A 27,592-nucleotide genomic window follows, 5' to 3' on the forward strand; every position below is an offset into this window, starting at 1 on the left:
GGGGGGACACTGCGCGAGTGTGAATCGGGAAATTGGAGCAGAACCTCTCGCCCACCGGTTGCACCTCCCACCAGGGCCCATCAGCCATGACCATGCCAGCCAGTCGAGGCACAGAGTCCCATCCTGAGTGCTAACCAGTGGGTTGAGCTCCACCTCAGTCAGAGGCACAGTGGGAGTTGCTAGCAGATCCTGAGAGCACCTAGACTGTGCCTTGCCCTCACCAGACCCCACCCCTATCCGGAGCACCAGGAGGCACCAGTAGGAACCAGGAAGCGTCTGTCCTCCAGGTGCCCCCGGGGCAGCCCTGTGGGGGAGAGAAGACCTTGAGTAACAGATTCTGGACAAGCCTAGGCTAGCAGGTGTCCAAGCAGGGAACGCTGCATGCCGACTGCAAGGATGGAGGTTCGGCTCTGTGCCTGATGGGTTTGCCACCTTGAAATATCTGTGAAGAGCGACTCTGACTTGAGAAAATGTCTCCATGGATGCCCCCGCAGGCTATGGTATGGTCGGATTAGGGATTGCTGTGCGACAGCCCTCTGGAACCCCACTAGAATCATTAGATCTAGGGTAAATCTTAGGGTGAAAGAGTTGGTTTTTACTGTGTTTTTGTAGACATCAGGATGAAGAGTTGTTGTCCAGAAGTCCTTTGAATAAATCCTTGCAGAAAACCCAGACAGACTGTTTTCTGTCATCCAGAGAGTTGTTCTTGTGAAGGAGTGTTGGGGACAATAGGCCACATGGCCAATGTTCAGCCATCTTGTCAGAGCCTGCACCTTTAAGTCTCTGTTTTTCCCCAGAGCTTGCCTTTCGCCAGAAACTAGCTGACCCTGTTGTGGGTCAGCAGTTAGACTAAAGACAGAGATGGAGCAACCCTGTTATGTTTTAGCAGTTAGACTAGACAAAGAGGGAGCCAGATACCCTGTGTTTTGAGAAAAGCATGCAGCTGGGTTGCTATAACAATATGCTTCCCTGCTTTATGACTTATAAAAGCTGCTCCCTGACTAATAAAGTTTCAGAGTTTGATCAATCGGACTTGCTCTCCTTGTTTGTGTCTTGCATTTTCAACAGGTGAACTTCCTCCCGAACTTTAGTGGAACCCCGCAGGCACCCAAGTGCCCTGCAAGTGGCACCCAAGGTGGGGCTCGAGGAACGGAGCACTCACCTGTCCGTCACCCTTCAAGGACTGGCTGGTCGCCCTGGATCACCATGGACTTCGTGCCGTGAGACAGATAGACTTGGATTGCCACAACTCTCCTAATCGTGAGACAGAGCAATTAAGTTAAGCGATGCCAATATACATATGGGACAAACACTTGGCAAACATGAATTATTTATCAAGGGACTTAAAACCTCCCTCAAGACACAAGGAACGGGGGTAAAGAAAAAAGACTTAGTAAACATTTTTTGTCTTCATTAGTGATATTTGCCCTTGGTTTCCATAAAAGGGCACTGTGGACAAAAACACTGGCAAAGGGTGGGGGTTGCCTTTGTGATTATTATAGGTCTTTTAGGCCCGAAAAAGGTCCCTGTCACTGCCTTTTCCTATTGAAATCTGATTAATGATATCTTGTGTATTGGATACTTTCATGAGGATATTTAAAATGTATTAGATAAAGGTAAAAAAAATTTCTTTAAAAAAAAGAAAACTTTGAAAAAGTCTGGGAAAATATAAAAGTCGCCCTACCTAGTCCTCCCTTAAGCACCCCCATTAAGGCCAAAGTCTGTAAATCTCCTCTGCCTAAAGAGTCCCCTTCCAGACCGGGACTCTAATCAAGGAATTAGGTAAGGCGGCCACCACTCCTCTTTGTCTGTCTCTGTCATTCCGTTCTTTAGTTTCGCTTTGGAGCTCGAGCATTTGAGTTAGTCACATTGTAGGGGTTACTCCTTGCCTGTGCTAGGAGATAATGACGGGGAGGCTGGAAGATGTTCCTGACCTCCAGGAGGGGCAATCAATTTCCCCTCCACTTGGGGAGCGCTCTCGGCCCGCCTGATCACCGGGTCCAATTGCTCACTTGGTTCTGGTTTTGGTGTAGTCCAGACTATTGTGGCTTTTTGGTGCTGTTTTCTGTTTTTGTTTATTTGTGTCTATTTGTGTGGACTTTCTCACTATGAGACAGAAAGAATCAGCCCCCTTGAGTGTTGTCTTAGACCACTGGACGGACGGACTAGGGCACATAACTTGTCCCTCATAGCAAAGAAAGACAAACTTGTCACTATTTTTGTCTTTGCCTGGTGTTTAAATGTTGTTTTATATATTATATTCTGTTGGAGAAAAAAGAACAAAATTTCATCTGCTGGCCACTAGTTCTAACTCATTTCAATGATTCTCAAGGAAAAGAAATAACAAAAACTGATAAACTAACTCTGTCCTTGGAGCTAGGCTGCCTGGATCAAACTGGCAGGAAGCTTAGGGCTGCCTGAACTCCTAATGATGTGCTCTAAACTCCAGCCAGCCCAAATCCCTCAAACATGGCAAGTGCAACGTCACTACCCACAACAGAAAAAATTAGATAGCTAAAAAATGAGAGCTAATATGATGGGTCTTTCCAGGAACTGGGTGGTAAGCAATGATCAGATAAAGCCACTGGTAAGGTCTTCTTCAGTCCTAGTCCCTCCTTGGACTCCTTGGTGGTGGGCTCTAAATAACTTTCACTATAGAGGCTGTGCATTTTCAGCAAGGAAATGTTTCACACACAAGAAACATTCTGGGCTAAATGCCAAACTTGAATACTCCTAGTTTCTCTATTATCTTTCACAGGTTCTGCCTTTAGCATTTAACATATAGGTGTAAGATCCTTTTAAATTATGCTATAAAATTAAAGAAATGTTTTGTCTGTTTTTACCACATGTTTGTTTCTTATTGTCTTTAAAGGTATAAATTTATTGTGTTCTGTATATCTTGGTTAAAAATCTTTAAAATCTATAACAGATAGTTATGCTTGTAACTTAAGGCCAGAGCCATTCTAACAGCAAATGAAATGAACCAACTTAAGAAACTGATCTCCAACAGTAATAGACTTATAAAAAATAAAATTTGAAACAATGTTTCCTTAATAAAGATGTTAAAACTACATCTCCAGCATATATCTGTGAACTTTTATCTAAGGATTAATAATTACTTATTAAATATAATATTTAAAATTTAAGTTCAAACTCTTGCTTAAAATATATGAGTGCATGTACATTTGTAACACAGATATTATGTGATTCAATCCTAGTTCAAAGCACTGTAAAAATCTGGTTTTAAGTTCTAAAAATTATGGTTATACTCTATGACTTCGTTCTTAAACAAATGTAACAGGATTCATTTGTATTAATTATGTTACAGTCAATATAAAGTATTAACAACTTTAAATTTTTCTATAAATTAAATATATTAGTAACATTGATAAATTTTCTTAAAAACTGTTGCATTCTATAATGATATGCCATATGGAAACCAGAAAAGTTTCCAACCTCTATATTTATAGATATTGATGCTGAAGTAAAGAAACTCTGATTTAATGGTTATCATTTATCTAACTTCTCAAGGTCTTCTTGTATATCAAAATCATGGTGTATAAAACAAGAGATGCAAATTAATGCAGGGGATAAAATTGCTCAGCTGTTACTGTTTCCCTGCATTAAGGGCAAAGCCATTCCAGTAAAAAAGAATGGGTACATTTGAAAATAACGAAAAATATACTTTCTGGCAAACAATGGTATATATTCACTTATAAGTAGATATTAGCCCAACATAGATGCTCTCTGAGAAACTCCACCCAGTGGAGGATTGGGACAAATACTGGAAATCATTGCCAAACTCTGAGCAAAGAACTATAAGTTATATAAAAGAATGGCCCAGAAAAAATACATTAACAAGTATTTAAGATTATGGATAAAAGGTAACTTAATAAAAATCATTAAAAACAGACGACATGGGATTGAGACAAGGATCCCATACCTGCCCCACTATAAAAAAATATAAATAGTTTAATTAATATCTGCTGTGCCCCAGGTTAACTAAGCCTATAAAAAATAGTAATAAGAGGTGTCTATGTCTTGATTGATTGCTAGTGGGTTAAAAATACAACAGTAATAATAATTATAAACATAAGAATAAACATTCTTAAGCCATAATAGTACTTTAACTACTATTGGTATGTAAAGTTAAGAGCTACTATCACAAACTGTTTAAAATAATTAAAGCTTATGGTTTTGTTAGGGACTAGCTCAGTTAATCACAGGTGTTTTCTAAAAATAATCAGCCAACATATAGCTAGAAACAAGCAATTCAGATATACTAAAATTAAACAGATGTGGTCCTCTAGCACTTATCTACAGACTACAGATTATAATGTTCTATTTTATGTTTATAAAATATAGGTTAGAGCAGACAACTGAAGACAGACAAGGATTGAGCACAGATATGCTGGTCCTCAAGCTTATCAAAAATCTGCTAAATATGGCATTAATTATATTTAAACTAATTAAGACAGAGATTCACACATCCTGGCAGTGGCTTCCTATGTTTAAAGGTCTGAAACAATGTTTAATATTTGAGGGTCTAAGAAAGTGTTTAAATGTTGGTAAGTGCAAGGTAAAGATTTAAAATAAGAGCAGTGGTTATAATAAACGGGTAAAATACTGTCTTCTTATTAAAAACGAATCTGTCAAATATATATATCAAGTCTTCTGGACAGAAAAAATGTTTATGCTTTTACTGGGTTTCAAAGACATAAGCCTACTCTAGCTGCTTTTTGGATACAATTTCAACTTCTGTCTCCAGTCTGTATTTGTCTCAACAGATTTTTACCTGACTAACAGACTCCATCCAGAGATCACCTGTAAATTACAAGCTGCTAAGATCTAGACCTGCTATTCCTCCAACAAGGCGGACTCTGTGCTGCCCTCAAAGAAAAATGTTGCTTTTATATGGATCACTCAGAAATAGTTAAGGACAGCATGGCCAAGGTTAGAGAAGGCTTAGGAAAGAGAAAAAGATAACGAGAACAGGAACAGAGTTTGTTCTATAACTGGTTCTCCACCTCCCCTTGGCTTACTACCTTGTTGCCCTCCATTCTAGGTCCCTGATAGGATTTCTCCTCCTTATCTCTTGGCCCCTGGGCTTTTAGACGCCTCGCTGCCTTTGTAAAACAACAGCTAGACGCTCGAGATGCTCGGGCAATACAGGTGCATTATCATAAACTTGACTTGGCAGACCGAGGCCATGATGAACTTGAACACAAATGTGCTTCCGTTCCCCCTTCCTTGGCACAGTGGGAATGGCATATACTCAGATATTGCCTGCCATAAGGCATGGGCACCTGCAAGGGGTGTGGGACAAGGTACCACAGGGGAGGACCCGATTGTCCAACTCTGAGTCCCCTGAGAAGTAAACTTGTGATTGCATAGAGGTTGATGTCAAAAACTGTCTTGTCCACTGTATGTTGGGGACGCCCACAGACAGTAGATCAGGACCTCCCTCACCTCCTCAAAAAGACATCTTGACAGGCCAATCTGGCCCTAGGAGGATCAGGTCAATGCTTCTCTCCTCTGGTCCCTCCGGGGACCAACGCTTACCCATATTTCATGTATCCATCTGCCTCCTCTTTTAATAAAGAAAGGGAGGGGATGTTGAGGACAATAGGCCACATGGCCAATGTTCAGCCATCTTGTCAGAGCCTGCACCTTTAAGTCTCTGTTTTTCCCCAGAGCTTGCCTTTCACCAGAAACTAGCTGACCCTGTTGTGGGTCAGCAGTTAGACTAAAGACAGATAGAGATGGAGCAACCCTGTTATGTTTTAGCAGTTAGACTAGACAAAAGAGGGAGCCAGACACCCTGTGTTTTGAGAAAAGCATGCAGCTGGGTTGCTATAACAATATGCTTCCCTGCTTTATGACTTATAAAAGCTGCTCCCTGACTAATAAAGTTTCAGAGTTTGATCAATCAGACTTGCTCTCCTTGTTTGTGTCTTGCATTTTCAACAGGTGAACTTCCTCCCTAGTTTTAGGCGAACCCCACAGGCAAAGGAGGGTTACGGCCTTTGCATGATTTTTGGTCACAAGATGGTCCTGGCACCACTATATCTTGCACCGTTGAGTAATTTCTGCAAACAGTACATCTCGGGGGTGTCCTGTTCTTGCTTTGTGTAGCACATAGAGTAGATGAGGTGCTTTGGTATGCGGAACTCCTTTTACCTCCCTGTCCTTCTCCACCCAAGAAGAAGAAGAAGGAGGAGGAGGAGGAGAAGAAGAGGAGGAGGAGGAACAAGAAGAAGAAGCAGAAGGAGGAGGAGATGTCTTTTTGTAACAATCACTTAATATGTGATAGTGTGTGGCTGTCCAGAGAGGGTCAGTTCCTTGAGGCCTGATGGGTCCATTTGGTTGCTGTTTGTTGCAGTTGGCTGTGGTTTGGTAAGTAGTCCCAAATAGGAAGAGGAGGAGGAAGAGGAGGAAGAGGAGGTGGTGGTGGTGTGTAGTTCTATTATAGCTGATCCTGGTTCTGCTGCTGCTCCTCCTCCTGTTTTTACTGGTTCTGCTGCTGCTGCTGCTGCTGCTGCTGTCACTGCCTCTGCTGCCCCTGGTGTTTCTGGTAATGTATAGTGGCAGAGGGATGCCAGGCAGTGGAGGGATATGACAGGCAGTGGAGGGGTGACAGGCATGGGAAATGCCCAGGAGCTGAAGCAGCCCAATCTCAGGCAGCAGGCTGCTGGGACCGTCTCCTGGGGCTCCCACCCATATCTGAGTAGAGACCAGGAACAAGGCTTTGTTGAGGTTGCTCTTGTCATCAAACACGGTGCCCCAAAGCAACTTGGGGTGAGAATGGTTTGTTTCTCATTACAGCTCATAAGTGCCATGCTGGTGGGCGGGGCAGTGGGGAAGGGTGGCAAGTGTGCAGTGGAGGGTATGGGTGTTGTGTGGTCGGGGTTGTGAGGTTGTGGACTTGATGGTTGGAGGGCGGGTTCGGACCTAGAGGCAGGACCTGATGCAGAGGCTGTGGGTGAGGTCTGCTTGCTGGCCTGCTAAGCCCGTTCTCTTAGCCAACTCAGAACCACTTGCCCACGTGTAGGCTCAATTTTCTTAACCAATATATTTTATTAACAACTTAGTGACTGAGCATACGTCACTTATAACCCGACTAACCAAAACAATAGGAAATGAGGATTAATGGACACAATAACAAAACCTTAAGGATATCAGTTCGGAGGAACGATTCTCCGGGCGTGAGCCCCAAGATTTCTTCTTCTGGAACCTGGGATAACCAGAACCTAGAGCCTCAGCAGGAGCCGGAGCCCCAAAGCCTTCCCTCAAGTGGTTTTCTCTGGTAGCTTCTTGAAGTGCAGCCAAAACTATCCCAAGTCTCCAAAAGGCCCCGCCTCCAGTTCTGGGCTCATTTATATATCTCCTCCCAGAGTCTGTTCACAGGATCTTTTCAGCTGGCAACAATTAAGCTCCTGCACGAGGTGGTTGCTCTTCTAGTGAATTAACCTCACCTGTTCTCTCACGAGACTGTTCCAATCTCACACTTGGAATCCTAAAAAACAGGTTTATCTCTCCTTCACCCACGGATTGTCACTGACCACCGAGGAGAAGGAGGAAGAAGAGGAGGAGAAGGAAAAAGAAGAAAAGAGGCGGATGAGAAGAAGAAAAAATGAGAAAAAGGAAGCAGAAGGAGGAGCAGGAGGAGGAGAAGCAGGAAGAGGAGGCTTGCTTAGACTCTGTTTCCCAAGGTCTTCTCTCCCCTCTTCTCTCCCCCACAGGGCTGCCCCAGGGGCGCCTGGAGGACAGACCCTACTGGTGCCTCCCGGTGCTCCGGATGGGGTGGGGTGGGGTCTGGTGAAGGTAAGGCACAGTCTAGGTGCTCTCAGGATCTGCTAACACCTCCCCACAGGTGTCCCTTAAGCCCCACACCGTCTACGACCCACACCACCAGCACCACACCGCCAGCACCACCAGCATCCCCTGGAGTTTCAGGCATACACACATACATACACACATACACACACACATATTTACATATGTTGTTGAAAATGGAGATGGAGGAGGTTGGGGTGAGAAGGCGAGGTGCAGAGAGGGAATCGAACCTGGGCCGCGACGGTGAGAGCGCCGAATCCTAACCACTAGACCACCTAGAGATGACACTGGCTCTCGCCTCCTGGAGCCAGCCAGTCGGGCAGGGCAGGGCAGGGCAGGGCAGGGCAGGGCAGGGCAGGGCAGGGCAGGGCAGGGCAGGGCAGGGCAGGGCAGGGCAGGGCAGGGCAGGCGTCAGTCAGTCAGACCGACAGACCGACAGACCGACAGTGTGTGAGCCAGACCGCAGGATCTCTTGCCCGCCCACCCGCCCGCTGGCTAGTTGGACCGCCAGGCGTTAAGGGGCTTGAGCCCACGCCTGGCCCTCCCCTGCCCTGCCCTCCTCTGCCAGCGCCCTGTGCCCTCTGGGCGACCACTCGGACTAGACGGCTGCCCCTGCCTCTTCTCCCGCTGGTGGCCACAAACTCAAAAGGTCTCACGCCTTTTTGGCTTTGTCCCGCAGACTAGGGACAAGCTGAGAGGCATCCTCCAGGTAGGGCCCGGCTCTTGCACTTCCCTGGATGCCCCCTCGGCGTGGGGACGTTGGGAAACCTTGGCAAAAGGTACATACGCTGCGTTGGCCGGGAATCGAACCCGGGTCAACTGCTTAGAAGGCCGCTATGCTCACCACTATACCACCAACACCACACCTACGGGATGGCACCCACATGACGCCCAGCAAGCGGCCTGAGCCTTTCGGGTCACCTACAGCATCCCCGCCACCGACGCCAACATCTACGCGCCCTTCCGGGTCCTCCCCGGGCGCCTCTGCCACGCACACACCTGTCCTCTGCGGCACTCTCACCACCTGGCCGCTGCAACCCGGCGTGCCAGGCCAGGCGACCAGGGACCGCTTCAGACAGGTCATCACAGAGACCTGCCTGGCAGGCACAGCTGTGCTTAGGCCCTGCGAGTCGTAAGCAGCCGGTTCTGACCCTCGCCGGCTCTTAGGGGAAAAGAAGGGGGTGAGGGGCGTGGGCGGTGCGTTCGTAGGAACCAGAGCCCCGACCCGGGTACCAGGCAACCGTCCGAGCCCCGCAGCTGCGAAGGACGACACTGGTCTGGGTCTCGGGAAGGACCAACGGGTAGCGCTGTCCCCGGCCGACAGTCAGGCTAAAAAGGGTGGCACAAGTCCCCGTCGGGGATCGAACAGCGGTGTCCCGCGTGACTGGCGGGGATACTCACCACTATACTAACGAGCACAAGGACTACGAAGGCGCCAACACTGGGATGCTGGACCCTCTCCGAGGACAGGCAGGCCCGCCAGCCGCCTGCTGATCGACCCACGGCTCACCATCGTACGCCATCCAGAACCCTCCCGGGTTGGCAGTCCCGCAGAACACCCCTTCCTCCAGGAACCCGGGCCCGCAGTCCTGTGTGACCACCGCGTCGCACTGCCCCAGCCCCAGCACGGCTGTCGGTGAGCCGGGCTCGGAGAGGTGAGGAGTGGCTGCGGGCCTTACCCATAGCACCAGGAACCACCCCTCCCACACACCTGGGCGGCCACGTGAGCGGTGGAGTCCGGATCGGGACCTGGAGGGACTTTGGCGCCTAGGAGAGTAAAGATATCGAGGATGTGGACACCCGCAGAGGCAGAGCAGGCTTGGGTTCGGCGGGCGAGGCCCTCAGCTTGCACAACCAGACCCGCAAGAGCCCACAGGTCCACGGGCACACGAGCTTGGGCGCCCCGTCGTGTCAAGTGCGCTCCGCGCACTGCTGCGCGCCGGCTGTCAGCCAGACCAGCAGTCTCGCACCAAGACCCGCCGTCAGGATGGCCGAGCAGTCTAAGGCGATGCGTTCAGGTCGCAGTCTCCCCTGGAGGCGTGGGTTCGGATCCCACTCCTGACAAGCTCACCTTTTGGACATCCCCACCACCACTCCACCCCAGCCCCAGAGACCGCATGCATCTCCTCCTTCCTTCCACAACTTTCCCGCACAGCGCCGCCACTCCCCTCGCCCTCCAACCTTCCGGGACAGCCCTGTGCCTGCAGGAGAGTCCTTCCTAGGAACAGTCACCAACTTCTTTCTGCTGGGGACCTCGTGGGTCTGGGGACGGGGTAGGACTGAACAAAGAGAGGAGCGTGTGGTGGTCGCGTTGCTTCGCGTGGGGGAAGGTGGGGAGAGTAAGAGGCCCGTCCTGAGCAAGCCGGCAGCCCAGCCAGCCAGCCAGCAAGGTGCCAGCGCCTTGTGCGAACAGAGAAGCCGCAGGCGCTGACGAAGGAAACTCTGTCTGGGGCCAGCCTGAGCTTGGATCTACCACCCCCAAGGCCTCCTCAAAGGTCCTCTGGGTGCCCGTCCTAGAAACACCCTCTCCTCTTGCTCTTTCGCCGCCCACACCTACAGATCCCCACCCCGCCCACCACCCCGGCTTTGCACAGGCGTGCACACAGGAACACAAAGTCCAGGGCGCAGGCTCCAGGGAGGTGGCAGTGGCGTTGGAGGCGGCGGTGTCGTCCGCGGAGTGCCGCGCACCGGGAGGATGAGGGGCAGCCTAGGCATCCGGGGAAGCCGGGTAATCGCGCAGAACGCCAGTTGGGAGCCTGGACTCTCCAGGGCCTAGGGACTGTGAGGGACAGAGCTGCTAGCCGCTCCTGGGGCTGTCCGGGTGCTCAGGCTGTGGGAAGAACAGGTGACAAACTTAAGAGTCCAGCATGGGTGGTTCAGTGGTAGAATTCTCGCCTGCCACGCGGGAGGCCCGGGTTCGATTCCCGGCCCATGCAGAGGCCAGTCCCTTTTGGTCCTCCAGAGCCCAGACTGTACCGCACTGCTCCTGCCTGCTCCGCAGGGGAGCCAACCAAGACCCATGCCACTGCAGAGCTCTGCAACAGCTACAGCTACACACTCCAATCTCTTTGCACTCCACTTCAAACCACTCTAGAACCCAAACCCGGCACCAGCCACACCTCCACATTCCTACCCTAGAGCGCCTTGCACACACAGCCTGCCTCTCTCCCTTGCCTCTCTGTGTCCAGGCCTGAAGCACGTGATTCACCTAGGACCTTGTCCCTCCTATGCCAACACGGGAAAGTCAGCATGGGGACGAGGGTGCCTTCTTTCCCCCAGCCTCCTCTGCATCACCACAATACAATTTGTCTAGACCCTTGATAGCTTCCAGCTCCTGACTGGAGCCAGGGGCGTGTGGATCCCCAGCAGGGCGGCGGTTCCTACCGGTCTCATCTGTGACGTGGTGGTGCGAACCCTGACCTCCCATGTCCCTGCGTCTGGCTTGCTCATCCCAAGCCATCACACAGTGGGACATCCGCTGTGACTTTGGCCCTTCAGGACCTTTCTCTGGGGCCTCCTCCGCTGAGGGGAGTGGTGAGGTGGGTACAAAGGGGGGAGACAGACCAACAAACAGACTGACAGACACGCATACAGACAGAGAACAAATGTCAAGGGAAATGGACCCAGGCAAGGAGCTGGCCAAAGAGATTCAAGTATGCACAGTTTAATTGACAGTCCTCCTGCCCTCACTTGCAGGTCCTGGCACTGACCTTAGCATTCTGAGACCTGGCATGGTTCTGGCTATTATGCTGCGCGGGTCTCCTCACTGCTCCGGCCAGAATGAAGAGCCAGGCTGCTGACCCTCTCTAGCGAGCTCACTCTGCAGACAGACTGTCCCCACACCTTCTCCAGCCTCCCAGCAGCTGCAACCTGGGTCCCGACCTCTGATCTTTGTGCTGACTGCCTTGGATGCCTTCCCACGAAGGAAAGCCTTCACTCATCTGTCACTGAGACACACCACCTGCCGCTGGAGAAAGGCCCTTGCTCAGCACAGGCAACTGGCTGGCCCCTTCCCCTGTCAGTCTCTGAGGGGCCTGCTCTCTGTCTTGGACAAAGGTGAGTGGGAGTGGTGGGGACCACCGCAGCTTTGCCCAGGTGCCCAACAGGTTGGCTTCTACCCTTGACTTTAGGCTGCAGTCACAGCTCAAACTGGAGAGCTGGCTAAGAGCAAGAGACAGGCTGGCCCTGCTTGGGGGCTGAGGTCCTCCCACTGCTGCTGCTGCTGCTGCTGCTGCTGCTGCTGCTGCTGCTGCTGCTGCTGCTGCTGCTACAGCACAGCTACAACCACTGCAACCACTACTACTTAGTCTTCCTCTTCTTTTTCTTTTTCTGTTTCTTTTCAATCTTCTTCATTTTGTGTTTCTGCTGCTGCTTTTATTTCTCCTCCTTCTCATTACTTTTATTTCCTCATCATCTTCCATTTGTTTTTCTTCTTCCTCTTCATATTCTTCTTCTTCTCCTTTTCTTCATTTGCTGCTTCTTCTAGTTCTTCTAAATCTTCTTGTTCTGTTTCTTTTTCCCCTTCTCTTAGTCTTCATCGTCTTCTCTGTCTTCTTCTTCCTATCCCTCTTCTTCTTCTTCTGCTTATTTTTGTTATTTTACTTGCAGTTCATCTAAACCTTCTGCTGCTTCTTTGTTATCTCTTTTCTATTCCTCTTTAAATCCCCCTCAACCCCTCCTCCTCCTCCTCCTCCTCCTCCTCCTTCTCCTCGTCCTCCTCCTATGCAGGACTACTTACTAAACCACAGCCAACAGCAACCAAATGGCCCCAACAACTTCCATCAGGTCTCAAGGAACTGAACCTCCCTGGAACAGCGCACTACAGAATATTAATTGATTGTTACAAAAAAAAGCATTTCTTTTTCTTCCTCTTCTTCTACTTCATCCTCTTCCTCTTTCTCCTCCTCTTTTTCTTCTTTTTCTTCTTTTTCTTCTTCTTGTGGGTAGCAGAAGACAGAGAGGTAAAAGAAGTTCCTACTCTACTCTATGTGTTACGTAAAGCTCGAATATCACGCCCCTGTGAGGTACCATTTGCAGAACTTACTCAATATTGCAAGACATTCCAGTGGTGCCACGACTGTCTTGTGACCAAAACTCATGCAAAGACCATAACGCTCCTTCAGAAGAACAACTCTCTAGATGACAGAAAATTGTCTGGGTTTTCTGCAATAATTTATTCAAAGGAATTTAGGACAACAACTCTTCATTTTGCTGTCTACCCTAAAGACAGTGAAAATCAACTCCTTCACTAGAATGTTTACCCCAGATTTCAGGTTTCTAGTGGGGTTCCAGTACACAAGACCACCTGAGCAAGAGTGGCATGCCCTGGCCACAACTCCCCCAACCCGAACGGCATCCCTACTCACAGTAGGTTGATCCACAGGAATCGCTAATCCGACCATAGCATTGCGGGTGGGCACATCATAAGGAGACATTTTCTCACGTCAGAGTCCCCCTTCCCAGAGGTGTCAAGTTGTCAAAACCCAGCTAGCACAGAGCCAAACCTGGATCCTTGCAGTCAGCATGCAGCATTCCCTGCTTGGACACCTGCTAGCCTAGGCTTACCCAGTGTCTGTTTCCCAAGGTCTTCTCTCCCCACAGGGCTGCCCCTGGGGGTGCCTGGAGGACAGACACTTCCGGGATGCAGATTCCTACTGGTGCCTCCTGGTGCTCTGGACTTGGAGGCCTTTAGGGACAGGGGTGCGGTGGGGTCTGGTGAGGAGTCTGGGCACTCTCAGGATCTGCTAGAAGCTCCGACTGTGCCTCTGACTGAGGTGGAGCTCAACCCACTGGTCAGCACTCAGGATGGGACTCTGTGTCCCGACTGGCTGGCAAGGAAGGTCGTGGCAGATGGGCCCTGGCAGGGGGCGCAACCTCTGGGCGAGAAGGTCTGCTCCAAATTCCCGACTCACATTCGTGCCAGCGTCCCCCGTCTCCAGAACCCAAGGATCCCTGAGAAACAACCACTCGGTTTGGCCTCAGCTTGCCCAAGTCTCTCTGGGGACTGGCAGGGAAATCGTGGCGCCTTTCTGGGGACCGGACTACCGGTCTCCGCCAGGCTGGCTGTAGTAACCACACCCTGGGCTTTGGGCTCAGCCGGGGACATCTCCCCTGCACTAACACCTCCCCACAGGTGTCCCTTAAGGCCCACACCCTACCCCCTCACCGTCTACGACCCACACCGCCAGCACCAGCATCCCCTGGAGTTCTTCAGACACATACATACACACACACACACACACACACACACATACATACATACATACATACATATTTACATATATCGTGTGTGTGCGAGCGTGCTTTCGTGAGCGCCCGCGCGTCTTAAGTGAAAGTAATCGCTCCAGTTGTTTGAAGTAGAGCTTTCCAGGGAGCCTGGGACGCAGGTGAGGCAAATGGGGCTGGATATGCAGAAGGTGCGTTCCAGCCCCAAGAGCAGGCGATGAGGCGATGGAGTCAGGTGGAGAGGCTGTGGGCTCCACCAGTGGATGCGTGTGTGTGTGATCCCGGAAGTGTGCTTGAGAGCGCTGCGTGTCGAGTGCGCGTGTGGTCTGTGAGGTGATGGTAAAGGCGGAAGGCAGGTGTGGAAAAGTGCAGAGTTGTTGTGTGCGGGCGGGCAGGGCAGAGAGGGTGGCTGTGTGTGTTGAGGTTGGTAGGAAAAGGATGGTGTGTGTGCAGAGGGGAGACTGTTGTTGCAAATGGAGATCTGGGAGGTTGAGGTGTGAATGAAGAAGAGAGAGGGGAGGGAAGGGCAAGTTGCGCGAGAAAGGAAACAATAAGAGAGGCTTCCCTGACCGGGAATCGAACCCGGGCCGCGGCGGTGAGAGCGCCGAATCCTAACCACTAGACCACCAGGGAGCGTTGGCCTGGCACTCCCGGCTCCCACCTCCTGGATCCAGTCAGACAGTGTGCCAGCCAGACCGCCCTTCCGCTGGAGCGTATGCACGCCAGCCATGTAGATGGACAGCCCGGCGTTAAGGGGCTGGAGCTCACGGTCGCGCCTGCGCCTGGCCTTGCCCTGACAGCTGCCCTGTGCCCTCTGGGCGATCGTTGGGACCTGTCTAGGCGTTTGGCCCAGACCCTGCCTCTCTCCTGCCGCTGGCGCCCATAAATGCAAAAAATTTCAGGCCTCTTTGGCTCTGTCGCGGAGACTAGGGACAAGCTGAGAGTCGTCCTCCAAGCAGGGCCTGCTCTTGCTCTTCCCTGGGCGCCCCTTCAGCGTGTGGACCTTGGCAAAACGTGGATGCGATGCATTGGCCGGGAATCAAACCCGGGTCAACTGCTTGGAAGGCACCTATGCTCACCACTAAACGGGGACTGCCACCAGCGAGCGGCCTGAGCCTTCCAGATCGCCTAGCGCTTCCCCGCGCCGGCCCCCGACGCCAACCCCTGCGCGCTCTTCCGCGTGGTCGCCTCTCCCACGCACACTCCTGTCCTCTGGAGCTCTCGCGCTTCTTGTCCGCTGAAACCAGGCGCATCAGGCCGGGCTGGCCCACCAGAGCCCCCAGGGACAGGGGCGCGACCAGGACGGCTTCGGGCAGATAACCACCCAGGCCTGCCTGGCAGGCACACCTGTGCTCTGGCCCTGCGAGTCGCACGCGCCGGTTCTGACACTCGCCGGCTCTTAAGGGAAAAGGAGGGGTGGGAGGTGTGGGGCGGCGCGTTCACAGGCACCAGAGCCCCGGGCCACGTGCCAGGCAAGAAGCTCGAGGAATGGGGACCCGGCAGTGGCAGGAACCCCGCTGCTGCGCCGGAGGACACGGGTCTGGTTCTGGGTCTCGGGTGGGGTCAAGCGGTAGCGCTTCCCTGGGCCTCCCATCTGGCTAAAAAGGGAAGAACGTCTCCCCATCGGGGAATCGAACCCCAATCTCCCGCATGACAGGCGGGGTTACTCCCCACCATACTAACGAGTACGACGGCTTCGCCACCACCGGGAGGCCGGACCCTTTCCGAAGACCCGCTGCCTGCCAGCCGCCGGCTATTGATCCACCCACAGAACCCTCCGGTGTTGGCTATCCAGCAGAACACCCCTCCCTCCAGGAACCCGGGCCAGAAGCCCTGTGTGACCACCGCTTCGCTCAGTCCCTGCGCAGAGCCAGGTTCTGAGAGCTGGAAAGTGGATGCGGGCCTCGCCCATGGCACCAGAAGCAGCTGCTCCCACACACCTAGGCGGCCACGCGTGCGGTGGGGTCCGTGCGGAGATCCGGATCGGGACCTGGAGGGACTTTGGCGCCTAGGAGAGTAAAGAATCGACGAGGTGGACACTGGGCGAGGCCCGCAGCTTGCGCACCCAGACCCGCAAGAGCCCACGAGCCCACGAGCCTACGAGCCTGGGCGCTTCGTCTTGTAAAGTAAGCTCCGCGTTCTGCTGGACGCCGGCTGTCAGCCAGACGAGCGGTCTCGCGCCAAGACCCGCCGTCAGGATGGCCGAGCAGTCTAAGGCGCTGCGTTCAGGTCGCAGTCTCCCCTGGAGGCGTGGGTACGAGTCCCTCTCCTGACAAGCTCACCTTTTGGACATCTTCACCACAACCGCACCGCAGCCCCAGAGACCGCATGCATCTCCCGCTTCCTTCCACAACTTCCCCGCGCAGCGCCGCCACTCCCCTCGCCCTCCAACCTTCCAGGACAGCCCTGTGCCTGCAGGAGAGTCCTTCCTAGGAACAGTCATCAACTTCTTTCTCCTGGGGAGCTCGTGGGTCTGGGGACGGGGTAGGACTGAGCGAAGAGGGGAGCGTGTGGTGGTGGTGGTCGCGTTGCTTCGCGTGGGGGAAGGTGGAGAGAGTAAGAGATCGGTCCTGAGCAAGCCGGCAGCCCAGCCAGCCAGCCAGCCAGGTGCCAGCGCCTTGTGCGAACAGAGAAGCCGCAGGCGCTGACGAAGGAAACGCTGTCTGGGGTCCGCCTGAGCTTGTTAACTACCACCCCCAAGGCCTCCTCAAAGGTCCTCTGCGGTGTCCGTCCTAGAAACCCCCTCTGCTCTGGCTCTTCTGCCGCCCCGACCTACAGCCACCCACCTCGCCCACCCACCACCCCACCACCCCGGCTTTGCACAGGCGTGCACACAGGAACACAAAGTCCAGGGCGCAGGCTCCAGGGAAGTGGCAGTGGCGTTGGAGGCGGCGGTGTCGTCCGCGGAGTGCCGGGCACCGGGAGGATGAGGGGCAGCCTAGGCATCCGGGGAAGCCGGGTAATCGCGCAGAACGCCAGTTGGGAGCCTGGACTCTCCAGGGCCTAGGGACTGTGAGGGACAGAGCTGCTAGCCGCTCCTGGGGCTGTCGGGGCGCACAGGCTGTGGGAAGGACAGGTTATTGGTTGAGGCTGTAGCATGGGTGGTTCAGTGGTAGAATTCTCGCCTGCCACGCGGGAGGCCCGGGTTCGATTCCCGGCCCATGCAGAGGCTACTCTTTTTTTTTTTTTTTTTTTTTTTTTTGGGGGGGGGGGGGTCATCAGGAGCCCAGGCTGTACCGCACAGCTCCTGCCTTCTCCTCAGGGGAACCAACAAAGACCTAAGCCACTGCAGAGCTCTGCAACAGCTACACACTCCAATCTCTGTATACTCCACTCCAAACCACTTGTCATACACCCCCCTACTCCCCTTAACCCCCCCCCCCGGAACTTTGGCTTCCTCTCTGGACTTCCACTGTAGAGTTCCCTTAGCATGTTCTGCAGTCTGTCTCACCCACATATTTCATCTGAGTCCGGAAACATTTCTTAATTTTGATTTCAGGCCCTTACAGAGTCCTGTCCCTCTTATTCAGGAAGCCTGCCCTGTTCCAGCCCATGGAGTTGGAGTGTGGATTTGTTTCTCAGTCCTGTGTTCTTTAAATCCAATGGTTTTGGGTCTGGTAATGGCCTAGTCCAATGGGCACAGCCAGCTGTCATAGCTGCCAGTCTTCACAGCTGTCGTCAAGGCAACGCTTATGCACTCTCTTTTGTTGCCTGGATCCTGGGTCCCTTCTTCTCTCCTCTGAAGAGCTTCAGGCTGGCTTTGTACTCCTTGTAACTGTGAGACTGGGCCTAATCTCTGAATTCACTCATAGATTCAATGTCCCGGCAATGGTATTTGTCCTCAGTGTCACCGGCCAGGTGCTCCTTCACGTTTCTCCTCAACCCTTTCAGGCTCCTGGGCGCCTCCAAGCTCCCTTCCCGTGGTCCTCTCCTTCCACTTTCTGCCATAAATGTCTTTTTGTCTAGACAGAAACAAGCCCCTGGCTTTGTTGTTGTGTTGTGTTTGGGTCTTTGCCTCACCTGTGCTGTCTTCCTGCCTCGTCCTGGCAGTTTGATAGTTAAATGAAGTGCATTTGGTCAAACATTTCCACTGTTTTTCTCCACTGTGGTTGTCACCTCTCCTGCACTGGGTTTTGTCCTACCTTATGGTTCTCCTTAGCTGGTTCCTTTTCTGGAGTGTGCCTTAAGCCTGACAGGAAAGGTGTTGGCTACATTCACTCCAGTCATGTCTCCAAGGCACAGGCAGGCCCGTCCTTCCAAGCATGTGTATGTTCCTGTTTGCTGAATCTATTTTCAGTGAGACCTGTTGGTGACAATTCTCTTCTTGGCCACAGTGTGTCTTCATCTCGCCAGCAATGAGATTGTTTAGTTAAGTCTCATTTTGATTTTTTCAGGTGCTATTTATAGCAGTGGGATCTCACTATTGGTCCTGCTGTGTAGGCTTTATGTAATCATAGGTCAGGAACTCACAGGGAGATCGTCTGCCTCTCATACCTGAAGTTTCATCTTACAGCCACAGGAGCTGGTGCGGCCCCTGTTCAGAGTGCCTTTGTCTAACTCTTACACTTGTCCTTACTGTGCTGTGTTGTTGTCCCAGGGATTCAGTAAATCTGTAAGGTCTTTAACAGACTGACGTGTCACAAAATCTGTTTACAGAGGGTAGGCAGCGTCTCTGAATGCCCAGCACTGTCTGGTTCAAATGAGTGTCAGTAGGTCTTAGGCAGCTAAGGGAATATTTAAAGAAAAATTACAGGAGGTTTCAATGCAGTCCACAAAGCTCTTAACACTTTAATCAATTCTTTCATTTTTAGAAGAAGAGGAGGAAGAAGAAGAAGAGGAGGAGGAGGAAGCAAAAGAAACTGAGGGAATGTGGTGCACATCTTTAATTCCAGCACTCAGGAAGCAGAGGCCTATAGATCTCTGAGTTTCAAGGTCAGTCTCGTCTACAAGGTGAGTTCCAGGATGGTCAGAGCTATACAGAGTAACCCTGTCCCAAAAATTGAAAAATAAAGATTAAAAATGGTATTGTTGCTGATTGCTGTGGCACACGCCTGTCATCCCAGTTCTCAGGGAACAGAAGCAGGCAGATTGCTGTGCATTTGGGCCAGCCTGGTCTACAGAGTAATTCTAGGACATCCAAGGCCACACAGAGAAACCTTGTCAAAAACTAATAGTAATAGTAATAATAATAATAATAATAATAATAATAATTTACAGTACTGTGCTGGTAAATATCCTTTTTTCCCCCTTGTTTTGGTTTTTGGAGACAGGGTCTCTTTGTGTAGCTTTGGGTGTTCTGGATTCGCTTTGTGGAACAGGCTGGCCTGTAGTGGTCTCCCTCCCAGAGTGCAGAGATTAAAGGTATTCACCAACATGCCTGGCTAAGGGGTACTGGTGAGAAAGCGCAGCAGTTAAGAGCACACAGTGCTCATCCAGAGGACCCGAGTTACATTTACAGCATCCATTTATAACTCCCACTTCAGGGGATCCGGTGCTCCTGGCGTTTGCTGTCACCTGCACTTACCTGCTCAGACACACATATATAATTAAAAATAAAAATATTTAAGATTGTGATGTTGGGTACAACCACTTGTATGGCAGACTGGCACAGCCTTATCTGATGGGGACACTGAAAGTCATAAAGCCAGCACAGCAGTTGGACAAAGCTCAGCAGAGTGAGCTGAGTGATGAATAGCTGTGGTGCAGTCTCCCACATTTTGGCCTTGATCTCCATGTGGTGCATGCTTGGGGGCTTTTATTATTTGTACAACTTGGAGATACTGGATTGATGGGAAATCGCTTATGAATCATTTACACCCTCTCCCAGGAATACTTGTAAGCTTCTCCAGGAACTGTCATGATTATACTATTCCTCCTGCTTTCAGGGAGATGTCCTTATCTGTCCTGACTTTAAGGTCTTCCTTATGCCATGGAGGTGGGATTCAAATAATTATGCCACAGACCTCCTTATGAGGCTCTGACTCAAAGATACTCTTGGCACATCTGCCCCTGCATGTTCCTTACTCAGGAACAAGATCACCAAAACAGTAAACTTTAGTAGGTGACTAAATTTGGTAGGCTAGAAGAGTTGGCAGCAGATCAAATTAAAAGCCTCTTCCTTATAATGATGGACCAAGAGTGGTGTGGATAAATTAAAAAAAATAATAAAGCATTAAGACCTCCCTTTTCTAGAAAAGTGAGCTCGTACAGGGCCACCATGGTGCCGTATGACTAAAGAACAAAAGGAAACTAAGATTACACAGGTAGATACATTCTACAGACAGATAAAACATAGACATTGTATCATGCCAGAAACTGAATAACAGCTGCAGCAGCTTTGGCCTGGACATTTTTTGGGGGGTGACTAGTGACAACTTGCACCCTGACTATTAAAAGTTGATAATACCCTGTTTGGGACATGACAATCTTCCCAGGCTGGCTTGGAGATTTTCTCTCTGTCTAGTGTCCTTGAAACCCCAAGCGCTACCAGCCTGAGAACAGGTTTTCATGTTTTTGATGAAGCATCCCTTGAAACTGCGAGATTATTAAAAAGTTGGGGTAAGGGGTTGATGAGGAAAAATGGTTGTAAAAGATAATTCTGTTCTGTCACGGCTTTTCAATGATGGCTAACCTTATGACCAAGCGAAAGTTAAAACACGTGTCTGGGCACACAAATCATCTGACCTGTGTTTGAGAGCAGCATGCATCCATCCCTGCCTCCTGAGTTCTGTATAAATAAAGAAGCACTCCGACTGCCAGTCAGTCAGGCTGCAGACTCCTCCCATTCCCCCATGCTTGACTCATTCCTCCCTCATCTCTTCTGCATCCACCCTTCTTCAGGCCCTGACCTCAGGGAAGGCTGGATCCCACCAGGAGCTATTGTTGCACCTAGCGCCATAATCAACAGTCATTTTCCTTGAGCCATCTGTCCCTTTGAGGCTGTTGTGCTGCCGCCATCAACAGTTGCTATGTACCAGTTACCCCAGTTGTTTTGGTAGGACTGGCTTGTGTTGGCACAGGCCTAAGGGGGGTACAGGTTGTATATTTTTGCTTATCTGTGCCTGTCACACCCCAATTTTGGCAGGCTCAAATCTACAGAACTTGCCTTTCTATCGGCCACTGGTGGCTGTTAGATGGAGCCCAGTTTATACCCCCAGTGTACTCCACATCATCACACACCTTAGGATTGGTTTGTGTGTGTGTGTGTGTGTGTGTGTGTGTGTGTGTGTGTGTGTGTGTGTGTGTGTGTGTGTGCCTCCAGTGTACTTACTCTACATGATTATATACTCTAGGATGGGTTTGGTGTGTGTGTGTGTGTGTGTGTGTGTGTGTGTGTGTGTGTGTGTGTGTGTGTGTTTCGGATCTTAAAGCCTATCAGAGGCTCTCTCGTCAATTTTTTTTTTTTTTAAACTCTGGCTCAACACAAATCTAGCAACATTTTGCCTTTGAGTAACTCCAATAGGTTTGTTGTTGTTTTTGCCTGTTTTATTTTCTCCTGCTTGCTCTTGATTTTTTACTTTATAAACGCTATTTATATTGTCAGTCAGAGTCATTTAGACTTACCAGATCTTCTACCTCATTAAGTCCATGTCCCACTGGGAAGTCAGCAAAGAATGAAAGTCCCACAAACACTTCCGACTTCTCTGTTGCTTCAGCTTTTTTTTTTAAGTTTTCTGAAGACAGTAGGATCTGGCCTGGTGAGCTGGGCATTAAATGGCATCTCTATTACACACTCCCGCTTCAGTATTACCTGTCCCTCCTTTACTATCTTCCCGACTTCAGGCGATGGTAACCACTTGTCCTCAAAAGCTTTTCTACTCTAATCCATCAGCAATGGATTTCCCTCATATTACCTTGCATTATGTAGCCTTTGTTTTAAGGAGATGTGGGTTGCTTATATTACTCAGGGTTTTATTTGGGGGGGGTTCCCCCTCAGCAGGACTCAACACTGAATTCACGTGTCCCCCATATCCCAGAGCCTCACAAATCAGGTCAGGAAAAGCTCCTTTAATGTTTGTGTCAGTGGCTCAGGGGGCTCACTGGTTAAGAGAACCAGCTGCTCTTTTAGAAGACTTGAGCTCAGTCACACACACACACACACACACACATTCAATAATAAAAGTTTCTATTAAATTCTGCAACAACAAAAGCAAAACCATTCATAGTGGCTTACACCTTTTATCCCAGCACTGGGAAGCAAGGGTAGGCAGATCCCTGTGAGTTCAAGGCCAGCCTGGTCTACAGAGTGAGTTCCACGACAGCCAGAGCTACATAGTTAAACCTTTTCTCAAATCAGGCACACAACAAAAACCAACCAACCAAATAACGACAACAACAACAACAAACTCTCTGTAACAGTCTTTCCTCATTTAGTCAGTGCTGCACTGTGTTCCTTATCCAGTACGGTTCCTTCTATCCGCCCATTAAGGCCCCATCTGTCTGTTGGATCATGGATTTCTACTTTTCATTTCTTCTCTCCTCTTCCTCCTTCTTCTGTTTTCTCTTCTCTATCTCTCTCTGTCTCTATCTCTGTCCCTCTGTCTCTCTGTCTGTCTGTCTCTGTCTGTCTGTCTCTGTCTATCTGTGTCTGTCTCTCTCTCTCTCTCTGTCTCTCTCTCTCCTTGAGACAGGGTTTCTCCATGTAGCTCTGGCTGTCCTGGACTCACTTTGTAGACCAGGCTGGCCTCAAACTCACAAAGATCCACCTGCCTCGAGGCCTCCCGAGTGCTGGGATTACAGGTGTGTGCCACCATGCCCAGATCTTAACTCACTTTTACTGTGTTCTTTCCCCCCCATAATTTCCAAGTGTTTTGGATCCCACCAAGGACTATTTAGAACAGCTCTAACTCTTGGGCACACCGCACCCCACCCCCAGCTTTCTCACCCTTAAGAAATAGTAAAGCAGTATGTCTATCTCATCCTCCCTTTAATCTAATCTACCCACCAAGTCAGGAGCTAATGTGGAGGGCATTTAGACTCACATCCCTTTTACACGGCAATTCTTCTTCCCTTAACACAACAAGCAAGTTCCTGTTGAGGAGCCATCTTGGCCTCAGTCACCTGTTTTACTACACAAAGCAGTGACCATGTAACCTCTTTACAGCCTGTCAACATTCTCTGGCCTCACGTGTTACTGTCAGGGATTGTAAATGGTTAAATCTTTAACCATTCTCAGGGCGTCGCTACACTCATATGGCGAACCCCCACTAACTCATCAAGAAGGCATGCCACTTGGTACAACACAGAAGTCAAGAGCCATGCTGAGATTCCGGTCATCGACACTCCACCTCATGATAGCATGTCCTTAGTGATGCCTCACTACCTGTAGCAAGGCCCATGCAACACCTGCCATAGCCAGAGAGCACACCATCACACAGGGTAGGGGGAGGGAGGGCGGGGGAAGTGTGGTACTTGGGGATTCCTGTTGCAGATGCTCTGCCCTAAGACTTCTCAGCTTCAGTGGCATAAACCAATTAGTTTACTGGGGTTATTAATAAAAGTGCAGGTGAGGGGTTACTTAACAGGCACGGATGACTCAAAGGCAGCTGTGCTGCTGCAAATCCCACCCCTATCTGACTGGTGACTTATGAAAGCTGCATTCCCTGGAACATCTGCAAAGACTTAATAGGAAGGCAGATAGGCTGCAGAGACTCCTGTCCACAGTAGTTCTTATTGCTTCTATAAGCGTGGGAATAGTGGGCCTTGTAAATACTGTAAGATTCAGGGACTTCTTGAGACTTGTGTATTGCTTACATTATTTACTTAATATTTACTGATTTTTAAGGTTAAAAAAAATAATAATCTGGGCAGTGGTGGTGCACGCCTTTAATCCCAGCACTGAGAGGAGGCAGAGATGTGGGGGTAATCTTTTATACACTGTGTGAAGAGTGGCTCTGTATAGTCAATTGTTGATTGATAAACCGGAAAAGAGCTGAGGACTGTCTGGTCGTTGGTCTTGTTCTTCTTATGGCTCATCACTGCTTCATATTTCATAAGCACTCTTCCTCCCTCACCTTTGGATTGGCTCAGTAATGATCTAACAGCCAATAGCTAGGCAGGAGAGGATGACAGAGGTTCTCAGTGAGAAGACTCCCGCACAGAGTTGCCCCCTGACCTCCACAAGTGCGCATGGCACACACACACCCCACCAACAATTAGACTACTATCAACAACCATGACCAGCAAACAGGTGTGGTGGTACCGGCCTGTCCTCTGTGCTCTGGAGGAAGAGGCAGGAGGATCAGGAGGCGTTCAAGCCCACCTCTCACTCACCAGGAAACTCAAGGCCAAGCCAGCTACAACTTGCAGAGGACTCAGGTTTGGTTCCCAGAACCGAGATGGCAGCTCACAACCCGCTGCATCTCCAGAGCAGGAGTTCTACTTTCCTCTTCAGGACTTTTGCAGACACTGTATTCACATGGTGCTCAGATGTGCAGCAAACACTCATTCACACAGAAAAAAAAAAAGGGGGGGGGCTACTGTAGCTGGATTCAGTGAGCTTTTCTCTCTCCCATCCTTTATCCCCCACAGTTCCACCCCTTATTACAACATAGGAGAGATAGAAGGAGAGAGGAGAGACAGGAGAGGGAGAGAGAGAGAGAGAGAGAGAGAGAGAGAGAGAGAGAGAGAGAGAGATCTGAATCCAATTTCTTTCTTCTTTGCTACTTTCTGGGTTCTTCTTTTTCCCTCCCTTTATCAACTCGGCTTCACCTCTGTCACTAGATAGAAGAGAAAGAAGGATAGAAAGGAGTGAGAGAGAGAGAGAGAGAGAGAGAGAGAGAGAGAGAGAGAGAGAGAGAGATCCCCAAATCTAATTTTTTTTCCTCTTGTTTCTTCTTTGTGCACGACTACTAGCAATCTGCAGCCTTGAACCCTTGAACCCTTGAGCCCTTGAACAACCAACAACCACCCACCTTGCCTCTCAGGGCCCTAACATTATACATCTTCTGAAATGTTCCCAGAATTCCAAACGTCACACAGTTGCAGAAACTATCTGCAGCTGGCAAAAATGCCTCTGCTACAGCACAAGGCAAATCATAGTTGCTGCATACGGTCCAAAGCAACCCCACACCCCCACATCTGGGATTAAAGCAAAAACACATTCTTAGAATATTACTCTGTTTTGTTTTTTTTTTTTTTTAAGAAACCAAAATTTCAGATCTCTCACTACACAGTACTTATTAAAAATCTAGTAAAAAGAGAAAAAAGGGGGACAGTGGGAAACCCAAGAAGGGAAAAATGAAGAGTTGAAGCAGCTTCAATCTTGGTTTTTCGAGACAGGGTTTCTCTGTGTAGTCTTGGCCATCCCAGACTCACTTTGTAGACCAGGCTGGCCTCGAACTCACAGCGATCCGCCTGCCTCTGCCTCCCAAGTGCTGGGACTAAAGGCGTGGGCCACCACGCTCGGCCAGTCTGAGTCCTTAAAAACCAGAGACTGGGCAAGAGAATGTAGCATGTAGCCAGCCTTTGCTGCAGCATTTGAGGCTACTCTGGCCAGCTCTGTGAGACCCTGCCTCAAAAATCTGAAAAGAGGGCGGGGGGAGGGGGGCGGGCGACGATGTGTCCAACCTTCCGAAGCCCGAGGTTCAGAACTAAGTACAAAATCAGGAACTTAGTGTGTGTGTGAAGACAAGAAATAGTACCGGTTCTATATACTAAATAAAGATGGAAACACTGGGCTGGATTCTTGGAGAAGACAAAGGGCTCACTCCCACCATTTCCTTATGTAGCCTTTATTCAAGCGCTGTACCAAATGTGGAAATAAAGGGTAAAGGACCTAGAAAAAGGTTCGGCATGAAGTGTAATGTTTTTATAGCAGTGATTGAAAATGAAGAAGCAATAAGGATAAAAGCTAGATATATTAACTTACGGTGAGGGGGGAAGGGTGATGCCGACCACACCTAAGACGACAATAAAGAAAAGTACAGCTTTACTGAAAAAAGACTTGATCTATTTTACTGGCAGACTTTGGCGCTCACCGGTGGGCGGGCTGAGGGGGGCCCACTGGGGTATGGGGAGAGGAGGAAGTCAGTTTAACCAGCTTAGGCACATGCCAATATTTGTTATCTATGGGGGGGGGGGGGGGGGCTGAAAGCAAGAAATTGTTACCTAAACTGAACCTGCGTTAGAAAAATGTTCAACTTGTCAGGAGTGGGATTCGAACCCACGCCTCCAGGGGAGACTGCGACCTGAACGCAGCGCCTTAGACCGCTCGGCCATCCTGACTACGGGATTGTGATGTATACACTACTACTACACAAGGAAGTGCTTAGCGCCTTCCTTGGAAGAGAGCACTGGCCTGTTCTCTTATCTTTAGGTGATTGGACCCTGCAACAGGTCACACCTGGAGTCTGCAAACCTCACCATAGAAAAGAAGCAATTGCCTACTATTCAGAGGCCACGATGCTCCAAGTGCCGGGATCTCTGAGCCTTACCCAGCCCGGCCGCGCCTCACCATCCTTGGCGTAGGAACCAGCGCAGTAACAAAAGGATGCTTGCCAGCCTCTTTTTGGGAGAAGTCGGCGGAAGGAAAGCACCCGGCCCGGGTTCCTGGAGCTAGCGGTGTTCTCCTGGACTGCCGACGCCGGAGGCTTCTGGGTCGGTTGCTGTGGCGAGCGGTGGATCCATGGAGGGCTGGAGGGCCAGAGGATCGTCGGAAAGGATCCGGCATCCCAGCAGCGATGCTGCAGTCGTCCTCGTTAGTATAGTGGTGAGTATCTCCGCCTGTCACGCGGGAGACCGGGGTTCGATTCCCCGACGGGGAGGCGTGCTATATGCAATTTTTTTTTAGCCAGATGGGCGTCCAAGGGGCAGGACTCCCCGACCTAAGCGCAGCCGCGGTGCTCACCCTTGCCTGGCACTCTGGCATCTATGAATTCGCCGCCCCCTGCCCCACGCCCCCACCTCCCGTCCTTTTCCCCCGCGAGGCAGCGAGGGTCAGAACAGGCTGCCTGCGACTCGCAGGGCCTGAGCACAGGTGTTCCAGGCAGGTCTGGGTGGTGACCTGCCGCAAGCGGTCCTAGGCGCGCCCTGGGCCTTGGGGCCCTGGTTGCCTGGCCTGGCCTGGCGCGCCTGGTTGCAGTGGCGAGGAGGCGAGAGCGCCCCAGAGGACAGACGTGTGCGTACGAGAGGCGCCCCCGGGACGACGCGGAAGAGCGCGCAGAAGTTGGCGTCGAGGGCGGGCGCAGGGAAGCGCTAGGCGACCTGGATGGCTCAGGCCGCTGGCTGGTCACAGCTTCCAGCATCAAGTGGATTAGCGGTGCAGCAGTGGGGCGTTGGTGGTATAGTGGTGAGCATAGCTGCCTTCCAAGCAGTTGACCCGGGTTCGATTCCCGGCCAACGCATGCTGTCTACCTTTTGACAGGCCGAGACTGGCAAAACGTCCGCTGAAGTATGTAGCCGGCGAAAGGAGCCTCTCGTTTGTGGCTGCCGACAGAACACCTAAATTAGTAATGAGCGATCAGAACTAGGAATTGTAATGTTTTATTTTGTTTTGTTTTGTTTTGTTTTCAGAACTAGGATGTGTAAACAA

General features: G+C 50.6%; 8 non-coding genes across 8 annotated transcripts; 5 read left to right on the top strand and 3 right to left on the bottom strand.

Moving 5' to 3' along the window:
• Window positions 1–8,625: 8,625 nt before the first annotated feature.
• Trnar-ucu (transfer RNA arginine (anticodon UCU)) lies at window positions 8,626–8,697 on the bottom strand. The gene has a single exon. It is a non-coding gene; the product is annotated as a tRNA-Arg (tRNA).
• Window positions 8,698–9,817: 1,120 nt separating this feature from the next.
• Window positions 9,818–9,900, top strand: Trnal-cag (transfer RNA leucine (anticodon CAG)). The gene has a single exon. It is a non-coding gene; the product is annotated as a tRNA-Leu (tRNA).
• Window positions 9,901–10,701: 801 nt separating this feature from the next.
• On the top strand, window positions 10,702–10,772 carry Trnag-gcc (transfer RNA glycine (anticodon GCC)). The gene has a single exon. It is a non-coding gene; the product is annotated as a tRNA-Gly (tRNA).
• Window positions 10,773–14,622: 3,850 nt separating this feature from the next.
• Trnae-cuc (transfer RNA glutamic acid (anticodon CUC)) lies at window positions 14,623–14,694 on the bottom strand. The gene has a single exon. It is a non-coding gene; the product is annotated as a tRNA-Glu (tRNA).
• Window positions 14,695–17,156: 2,462 nt separating this feature from the next.
• On the top strand, window positions 17,157–17,227 carry Trnag-gcc (transfer RNA glycine (anticodon GCC)). The gene has a single exon. It is a non-coding gene; the product is annotated as a tRNA-Gly (tRNA).
• An 8,976-nt stretch (window positions 17,228–26,203) lies between these two features.
• Trnal-cag (transfer RNA leucine (anticodon CAG)) lies at window positions 26,204–26,286 on the bottom strand. Its single transcript has one exon. It is a non-coding gene; the product is annotated as a tRNA-Leu (tRNA).
• A 467-nt stretch (window positions 26,287–26,753) lies between these two features.
• Trnad-guc (transfer RNA aspartic acid (anticodon GUC)) lies at window positions 26,754–26,825 on the top strand. Its single transcript has one exon. It is a non-coding gene; the product is annotated as a tRNA-Asp (tRNA).
• Window positions 26,826–27,332: 507 nt separating this feature from the next.
• Window positions 27,333–27,404, top strand: Trnag-ucc (transfer RNA glycine (anticodon UCC)). Its single transcript has one exon. It is a non-coding gene; the product is annotated as a tRNA-Gly (tRNA).
• Window positions 27,405–27,592: the final 188 nt, after the last annotated feature.

Source organism: Acomys russatus, chromosome 6 (assembly GCF_903995435.1).
Source record: "Acomys russatus chromosome 6, mAcoRus1.1, whole genome shotgun sequence".
NCBI lineage: Eukaryota > Metazoa > Chordata > Mammalia > Rodentia > Muridae > Acomys > Acomys russatus.